At 36.1% G+C, this 10533-nt stretch overlaps 1 non-coding gene across 1 annotated transcript; it reads left to right on the plus strand.

Annotated features, from left to right (window-relative positions):
* Positions 1-1437: 1437 nt before the first annotated feature.
* LOC115030112 (U6 spliceosomal RNA) lies at positions 1438-1543 on the plus strand. The gene has a single exon (XR_003835740.1). It is a non-coding gene; the product is annotated as a U6 spliceosomal RNA (small nuclear RNA).
* Positions 1544-10533: the final 8990 nt, after the last annotated feature.

Below are 10533 nucleotides of genomic sequence, written 5' to 3' on the forward strand. Positions count from 1 at the left end.
TTTACAAATGAAAATAACGTTTCTCATACAATATACTCTGAACAGGGTTTCCTTTCCTTCAAACTACTCTCATATCCTTCCCACCTTCTCAACTACATGTTTTAGATCAAGAATATAGAATCCTTGTTCTGAAATAGATTTCCAGAAGAAAGATTAAAAAGGCAAGTGGACCCAGCCAGTCAGTTCAATATTTGCTGTTACTGGTGCTTTGTAGCCACTTCATGTGAGTTCTGGGATAAAAACTTGGGTATTTTGAGAGAGAACAAATGATAATAACCATTGAGACATGTCTACATTCCATTATACTGTAAGTATAGAAAATATTTCATTTATATGACTTGCCATGCTTACGAATTATATTAAAAGGATCAGGTATTGTTAGGTCTTTTAAAATTTGTTTTAGGGTCTATGCCTTTCCCTATAAACTTCAGAGTAAACACATGTCCATGAAATACATCCATAGATTTTGATAGAAATTTTATAAAACTTACAGGTGCAATTATTGGAATAAGATGCCTGTTGTAAAATGCAGAGTCTTAAAATATATAAAAGCTGAATTTATCTCCATTCATTTAGGTATTTGGTGGTTTATCTGCATTTTATAACTTTTAGGTTCCAAATATTTAATGTATATTGCTAGGTTTATCCTTATCCGCACTCTACAAATTCATCGGATTTTATTTTAAATTTTATATTTTCTTTTAATGATATGTTATTGTCTTTTTTCCATTTTCTTTTGGTTATTTTATTTATTTATATTTCAAATATTATCCCCCTTCTCATTTTTCCCACCACAAGCCCCCATCCCCTCCTCCTTACCCTGTTTCTATGAAGGTGCTCATACCACCCTCCCACCTACTCCTATGTCAGCACCCTAGCATTCTCCTATCCTGGGTCCTCAAGCCTCCTCAGGACCATTACCTTTGTATTCTCTAAGATTGATTCTTAGTAAATAGAAATGTGTTTATTGGTTTTGCTTATTCATCTTGTGTTTTAAGAATTTGCTGAATAAATACTTAATTCAACAAAAGATGGGTAAATTGATTGGGAATTTCTACTGACCTGCAAATGGGGGTACATTTGCTTATTACTTTACAATCTGCATGATGTGCCTATCTTTCTTAAGACTTTACTACAGCATACAGTATTTTATATAAGAGTAATGAGTTCTTCTTTCTTGGTCCCAACGCTAGTCATCTAGAGAAAATATGTAGTATATATTTATTTAATATTATATTATTTATATTTGTTGAATACTCTATTGTATTTAAGGATTTTTCAAGATGAGATATAGTTCATCAATTTCAGCCATTATTCATTGTATGAGTCAATATGAGGAAAAGTATTTCTAGCTCTAACTTTCTGATAATTGTGTCATAAAAAGTGTATTGTTTTTACATAAACAGAAATCCACCACTTTATAAAAAGAAATAATGGGTGCTCGCTTCGGCAGCACATATAATAAAATTGGAATGATACAGAGAAGATTAGCATGGCCCATGTGCAAGGAGACAGACAAATTCATGAAGCGTTCCATATTTTTACTTTAATACCTCACTTAAAGAATTACAGAAGAACATTGCTAAAGAGTTACAAGTCCTTAAAGAAAAACAGGATAACACAATCAAACAGGTAGAAGTCCTTAAAGAAAAACAGGAAAACACATCCGAACAGATGATGGAAATGAACAAAACCATACTAGACCTAAAGAGGGAAGTAGACAGAATAAAGAAAACCCAAAATGAGGCAACACTGGAGATAGAAACTCTAGGAAAGAAATCTGGAACCATAGATGCGAGCATCAGCAACAGAATACAAGAGATGAAAGAGAGAATCTCAGGTACAGAAGATTCCATAGAGAACATCAGCACAACAATCAAGGAAAATGTAAAATGCAAAAAGATCCTAACTCAAAACATCCAGGAAATACAGAACACAATGAGAAGACCAAACCTACGGATAATAGGAGGGGATGAGAATGAAGATTTTCAACTCAAAGGACCAGCAAACATCTTCAACAAAATTATAGAAGAAAACTTCCCAAATCTAAAGAAAGAGATGCCCATGAACATACAAGAAGCTTACAGAACTCCAAATAGACTGGACCAGAAAAGAAATACCTCCCTACACATAATATTCAGAACAACAAATGCACTAAATAAAGATAGAATACTAAAAGCAGTAAGAGAAAAAGGCCAAGTAACATATAAAGGCAAGCCTATCAGAATTACACCAGATTTTTCACCAGAGACTATGAAAGCCAGAAGATCCTGGACAAATGTTATACAGACACTAAAAGAACACAAATTCCAGCCCAGGCTACTATTCCCAGACAAACTCTCAATTAACATAGATGGAGAAACCAAAGTATTCCATGACAAAAACAAATTCACACATTATCTCTCGACGAATCCAGCCCTTCAAAGGATAATAACAGAAAAAAAACCAATACAAGGACGGGAACAACGCCCTAGAAACAACAAGAAGGTAATCCCTCAACAAACCTAAAAGAAGACAGCCACAAGAACAGAATGCCAACTTTAACAACAAAAATATCAGGAAACAACAATTACTTTTCCTTAATATCTCTTAATATCAATGGACTCAACTCCCCGATAAAAAGACATAGACTAACAAACTGGCTACACAAACAAGACCCAACATTTTGCTGCTTACAGGAAACTCATCTCAGAGAAAAAGATAGACACTACCTCAGAATGAAAGGCTGGAAAACAATTTTCCAAGCAAATGGTATGAAGAAACAAGCTGGAGTAGCCATTCTTATATCTGATAAGATTGACCTCCAACCCAAAGTCATCAAAAAAGACAGGGAGGGGCACTTCATTTTCATCAAAGGTAAAATCCTCCAAGAGGAACTATCAATCCTGAATATCTATGCTCCAAATACAAAGGCAGCCACATTCATTAAAGAAACTTTAGTAAATCTCAAAGCACACATTCCACCTCATACAATAATAGTGGGAGACGTCAGCACACCACTTTCACCAATGGACAGATCATGGAAACAGAAACTAAACAGGGACACAGTGAAACTAACAGAAGTTATGAATCAAATGGATCTGACAAATATCTACAGAACATTCTATCCTAAAACAAAAGGATATACCTTCTTCTCAGCACCTCATGGTACCTTCTCCAAAATTGACCACATAATTGGTCACAAAACAGGCCTCAACAGATACAAAAATATTGAAATTGTCCCATGCATCCTATCAGATCACCATGGACTAAGGCTGATCTTCAATAACAAAATAAATAATAGAAAGCCAACATTCATGTGGAAACTGAACAACACTCTTCTCAATGATACCTTGGTCAAGGAAGGAATAAAGAAAGAAATTAAGGACATTTTAGAGTTCAATGAAAATGAAGCCACAACATACCCAAACTTATGGGACACAATGAAAGCATTTCTAAGAGGAAATCTCATAGCTCTGAGTGCCTCCAAATAGAAACTAGAGAGAGCACACATTAGCAGTTTGACAACACTCCTAAAAGCACTAGAACAAAAGGAAGCAAATTCACCCAAGAGGAGTAGACAGCAGGAAGTAATCAAACTCTGGGGCGAAATCAACCAAGTGGAAACAAGAAGAACTATTCAAAGAATCAACCAATCAAGGAGCTGGTTCTTTGAGAAAATCAACAAGATAGATAAACCCTTAGCCAGACTCACTAGAGGGCACAGGGAAAGCATTCTAATTAACAAAATCAGAAATGAAAAAGGAGACATAACAACAGATCCTGAAGACATCCAAAACACCATCAGATCCTTCCAACAAAGGCTATACTCAACTAAACTGGAGAACCTAGATGAAATGGAGAAGTTCCTAGACAGATACCAGGTACCAAAGTTGAATCAAGATCAGGTTAATGATCTAAACAGCCCTATATCCCCCGAAGACATAGAAGCAGTCATTAATAGTTTCCCAACCAAAAAAAGCCCAGGACCAGATGGGTTTAGTGCAGAGTTCTATCAGACCTTCAAAGAAGATCTAATCCCAGTTCTTCACAAACTATTCCACAAAATAGAAACAGAAGGTCCTCTACCCAACTCATTCTATGAAGCCACAATTACTCTGATACCTAAACCACAAAAAGACCCAACAAAGATAGAAAACTTCAGACCAATATCCCTCATGAATATTGATGCAAAAATCCTCAATAAAGTTCTTGCTAACCGAATCCGAGAACACAAAAAACAATCATCCATCCTGACCAAGTAGGTTTCATCCCAGGGATGCACAGATGGTTCAATATACGGGAATCCATCAACATAATCCAGTATATAAACAAACTCAAAGACAAAAACCACATAATCATCTTGTTAGATGTGGAAAAAGCATTTGACAAGATCCAACACCCATTCATGATAAAAGTCTTGGAAAGATCAGGAATTCAAGGCCCATACCTAAACATGATAAAAGCAATCTACAACAAACCAGTAGCCAACATCAAAGTAAATGGTGCGAAGCTTGAAGCAGTCCCTCTAAAATCAGGGACTAGACAAGGCTGTCCACTTTCTCCATACCTATTCAACATTGTTCTTGAAGTCCTAGCCAGAGCAATTTGACAACAAAAGGAGATCAAAGGGATACAAATTGGAAAAGATGAAGTCAAAATATCACTTTTTGAAGATGATATGATAGTATATATAAGTGACCCTAAAAATTCCACCAGAGAACTCCTAAACCTGATAAACAGCTTCGGTGAAGTAGCTGGTTATAAAATTAACTCAAACAAATCAATGGCCTTTCTCTACACAAAGAATAAACAGGCTGAGAAAGAACTTAGGGAAACAACACCCTTCTCAATAGTCACAAATAATATAAAATATCTTGGCATTACTCTAAATAAGGAAGTGAAAGATCTGTATAATAAAAACTTCAAGTCTCTGAAGAAAGAAATTATAGAAGATCTCAGACGATGGAAAGATCTCCCATGCTCATGGATTGGCAGGATCAACATTGTAAAAATGGCTATCTTGCCAAAAGCAATCTACAGATTCAATGCAATCCCCATCAAATTTCCAACTCAATTCTTCAACGAATTAGAAAGTGCAATCTGAAAATTCATCTGGAATAACAAAAAACCTAGGATAGCAAAAACTCTTCTCAAGGATAAAAGAACCTCTGGTGGAATCACCATGCCGGACCTAAAGATTTACTACAGAGCAATTGTGAAAAAAACTGCGTGGTACTGGTATAGTGACAGACAAGTAGACCAATGGAATAGAATTGAAGACCCAGAAATGAACCCACACACCTAAGGTCACTTGATCTTCGACAAGGGAGTTAAAACCATCCAGTGGAAAAAAGACAGCATTTTCAACAAATGGTGCTGGCACAACTGGTTGTTAACATGTAGAAGAATGCGAATAGATCCATTCCTATCTCCTTGTACTAAGGTCAAGTCTAAGTGGATCAAGGAACTTCACATAAAACCAGAGACACTGAAACTTATAGAGGAGAAAGTGGGGAAAAGCCTAGAAGATATGGGCACAGGGGAAAAATTCTTGCATAAAACAGCAATGGCTTGTGCTGTAAGATCGAGAATTGACAAGTGGGACCTCATGAAACTGCAAAGATTCTGCAAGGCAAAAGACACCATCAATAAGACAAAAATAAAACACCAACAGATAGGGAAAGGATCTTTACCTACCCTAAATCAGATAAGGGACTAATATCCAATATATATAAAGAACTCAAGAAGGTGGACTCCAGAAAATCAAATAACCCCATTAAAAAATGGGGCTCAGAACTGAACAAAGAATTCTCACCTGAGGAATACCGAATGGCAGAGAAGCACCTGAAAAAATGTTCAACATCCTTAATCATCAGGGAAATGCAAATCAAAACAACCCTGAGATTCCACCTCACACCAGTCAGAATGGCTAAGATCAAATTCATGTGACAGCAGATGCTGGTGAGGATGTGGAGAAAGAGGAACACTCCTCCATTGTTGGTGGGATTGCAAGCTTGTACAACCACTCTGGAAATCAGTTTGGCGGTTCCTCAGAAAATTGGACATAGTACTACTGGAGGATCCAGCAATACCTCTCCTGGGCATATATCCAGAAGATGTCCCAACCGGTAAGAAGGACACATGCTCCACTATGTTCATAGCAGCCTTATTTATAATAGCCAGAAGCTGGAAAGAACCCAGATGCCCCTCAACAGAGGAATGGATACAGAAATTATGGTACATTTACACAATGGAGTACTACTCAGCTATTAAAAAGAATGAATTTATGAAATTCCTAGCCAAATGGATGGACCTGGAGGGCATCATCTTGAGTGAGGTAACACAATCACAAAGGAACTCACACAATATGTATTCACTGATAAGTGGATATTAGCCCAAAACTTAGGATACCCAAGATATAAGATACAATTTGCTAAAAGCATGAAACTCAAGAAGAATGAAGAACAAAGTGTGGACAATATGCCCTTTCTTAGAATTGGGAACAAAACACCCATGCAAGGAGTTACAGAGACAAAGTTTGGAGCTGTGATGAAAGGATGGACCATCTAGAGACTGCCATATCCAGGGATCCATCCCATAATCAGCTTCCAAACGCTGACACCATTGCAAAAAAAAGCAAGATTTTGCTGAAAGGACCCAAATATAGTTGTCTCTTGTGAGACTATGCAGGGGCCTAGCAAACACAGAAGTGGATGCTCACAGTCAGCTATTGGATGTATCACAGGGCTCCCAATGGAGAAGCTAAAGAAAGTACCCAAGGAGCTAAAGGGATCTGCAACCCTATAGTTGGAACAACATGATGAACTAACCAGTACCCCGGAACTCTTGTCTCTAGCTGCATATGTATCGAAAGATGGCCTAGTCGGCCATCACTGGAAAGAGAGGCCCATTGGACTTGCAAACTTTATATGCCCCAATATAAGGTAATGCCAGGGCCAAAAGAATGGGAATGGAAGGGTAGGGAATTGGGTGGGGGGGTATGGGGGACTTTTGGGATAGCATTGGAAATGTAATTGAGGAAAATATGTAATAAAAATATTAAAAATTAAAAGAAAGAAATAATGGAGGAGGGAGCTTATTGTAATGGACTTTCCTAATGAAAAAGAAAGTATTCCATTAGACTGTATTTAGACTGCATACAGACTATTAGTATTTCTTGAAGCCTACTCTTTAGATTTGCCACCTTCCAGAGTGGTATAGTGATGAGCAAATATATTTCAATGTTAATCTTTCCCTCATCTCTTCCTTTATAATTTTTTGGGGACACTGAGTTCCTGAACTTAAATCTTCTTTCTTAATAGTGATAACCTACTAATTGCAATCTAAAAAGTGGATACTGCATTATCTGAGGAATATTTTATTATATCCCCTAAAGCAGTAGCTGTGTAAATCTCCTGAATCAACTTCAACTTTCTTCCTCGAATCATTGCTAATCTTAGGTTCTACCAGGGTCTAACTGGATAAAAGAACAAAGTATAATCCAAGTGAAAATTATTGTGAAAGTTCAGTTTTTGCCTCCAGGCTCTGGCTGTGAGCTTCTTTCTTCAAAGTATCACATCTTTTAAGTTTCTCTCACCTGTTTCTTTTGACCACAGTATTTTATTGCAGCAAAAGAAAGAAAAGAGAATGATTGTATCTGTTAGTATGCACCAATTCATGGGAAAGATTAGCTAGATCATCAGCTGATTTTAGAAACATAATTTTATATGGATAACATGGAAATCTAAAGAAGAAAATTTTAGATAAATATCCTTAAATAGGAAAAATATGTTTTCTTATAAGAATCTTCAAAAGTCATAACTCAGGATAAAGATCTTGTAACAATGAATAGACATATGGACCAGTTTAATGAATATAGCTATTAATTTCAGAATCATCATATTTTCCTGCAATGGTCTTTGAACAAAATGGTTTAAGCAATAGATATTATATGATCCCAAATATGGACTTCTATTCCCCAACAATAAAGGCTGTATCCATTTCTGAATCTTAAATATACCAACAGTATAGAAGTACATACCTACTTTCCTAATAGAGTTAGTACTGCGCTTATGAAAAAATCATGCCCAAAACCAATTTGAGGAGGAAAGGGTTTATTTGGTAAACTTACACATCAGTCTTCATCACAGATCAGTACAGATCAGGAACCTGGATGCAAGAGTTGAAATAGAGGCATGGGGGCATGCTGCCTAGTGCTTCTCATGGCTTTCTCATCCTGCATTCTCATAGAAACCAGTAAGCCCAGGATGGCAGAATACATAATGGACTGGCCAATCTCACAACAATAATTAAGTAAATATCCTTTACTTACAGCCTGACCTTGTGGACGCATTTTTCTCAACTGAGACTCCCTCCCCTGCAATGACATAGCTTGTGTCATGTCTGTGTGTTCAGACAACTAACATAAAATCCAACATTGGGACACCTCAATCATAGAAATGGAAATGTTCTTTTCTTACTGGAATAAACAGAAAGAATTCTGATTTGGTATCCATCTAAAAATGCTTCTGATAAGATTTTTATGGTCCTTTAAAATGTCTTATTTACCAACAATGGAATTCACATTCATGGCTTCCAATCAAAGCACTAACATCACGATACATAAAATACAGTATGTACTTGAAACTTACTGATATTGCCCTATTTTCTACGTTCCTGAAAAGTAAGCAGATGATGTGACCTTGTGAAGACACTGCAGTTAAACAGCATCAGATAGAGAAAACAAGCATAAGATACTTAGGGTGTTATTTAAATTATGAACTAGCCTCCAGTACATGGTATCATTACTCCCATAGACTGAATTTCCTATCCTTCTGTGAAAAAACTAGTAATATGTTCCCATGACTTTATATTCTTACTTATTCTATCCAGAAAAAATATGAATCCGAAAACTGAGAAGTCAGTTACCCAGCTAATTATGTTCCACATAGTTTGAGCAAGCTTAGATGATAGACATGCACATGTATATACAACACGATTTTCTGAAATTAAAACATAATAATATTGTTTCCCCCTTTTCTTTCCTTGTTCCAATACTTCCAATGTTCCTACTTCGTCTCTTTCAAATTAATATACCTCTGCTTTTTATTTTTACATATATTCTATGTATGTAACTATATACAAGTACAATGTGCTTGATGAACAAAATATTATTCACACATATATATATGCACACATATTTACATGATATATACATATTATGTATATGATTTTGAGGCTGACTACTTGGTATTGGATTAAATTGTGGGATCTTTCAAGAGAAAGGATTTTTGCCACGCTCAGCATTCCTGTTATCTTTAGTTCTTTGTCTGGGGTACAATGAGTCCTCATGAGATTATTTTTTCTTTCACACTACAAAGTCTGCTGGTGTCATCTTCCCCTGCAATCAAATATACGGAAATTATTGATATAAATTACCAAGAACATATTAGACTATTATTAGACAATGGCAGTAAGGAATATAGGAAAATGAAACATAGGAGATTCTTCACGACATTTATTAGCATCACCAGGTCATGCAACTAACAATAATGTAGCTTAACTGAGGTGGTCATTAAGGGGAAAATTGATCTAAATAGGTAGTAGAAGAAATTCTCTCTCACTCTCTCTCTCTCTCTCTCTCTCTCTCTCTCTCTCTCTCTCTCTCTCTCTCTCTCTCTCTCCCTCTCCCTCTCCCTCTCCCTCTCCCTCTCCCTCTCCCTCTCTCTCTCTCTCTTTCTGTGTGTGTGTGTTTGTGTGTGTGTGTGTGTGTGTGTAGTGAATATGTGTTTGTGAATAATTAAAAAATAAAGTTTATAGTTGTTACTATTCCTTCCTTGTTTCATTATAAACAAATTTGCAAGTTTATATACTGACATTTAATGAACATCTGTCATCCCTCCCTTTGATCTCTTTATTCTATGACATAATATATATTAATATTATACCATATTATAGTAATTAATCTTGATTGTTTGCTGGATTAAGTTGTGTCATTGAGACTAAGTTAGATCTTGATGTTCCTGACTTGAAGAATAGTGATTGCCCAAAGGACTCAAACAGTGGTTCAACTATTGGGATGTGGTGGAGTTGTGGAAAGTTGGACCTGTTTGGAGACAGTCCTTTATGGGGGAGACAATATCTTTCAGTACTATATTTTGTCCTGGTCCTTTTCTTTGACAGATTTGCTCTCCTTCCTGTTTGCTAGGGCCACAATTTGAGTTGCTCTTGATATGTCTTTTCTACCATGAGGTAAAGAAGCCTCTCTTTCCCATGTTCCAGTCCCCAAGTTATATACTATAAATGAAGAGAATCAAGCACCAATGAACTGAAACCTCTGAAATTATGATTGAAATAAATCATTCTCCTTCAAGTTTAATCAGATATTACTGTCATAGCAACAATAAAAATGACAAAAAGAAGTAAATACACAGCACTTAATTTACTACATATCAAGAATATCATTTACATATATAAAAATATATTGCCAGAGGAAAATAGGTTAGTTAATTTTCAAATTCCTAGAAAAAAAATGCCTGACAGAGCTAATTT

This window comes from Mus caroli, unplaced genomic scaffold (genome assembly GCF_978045245.1).
Source record: "Mus caroli unplaced genomic scaffold, Mus_caroli_1 scaffold_5, whole genome shotgun sequence".
Classification (NCBI taxonomy): Eukaryota; Metazoa; Chordata; class Mammalia; order Rodentia; family Muridae; genus Mus; species Mus caroli.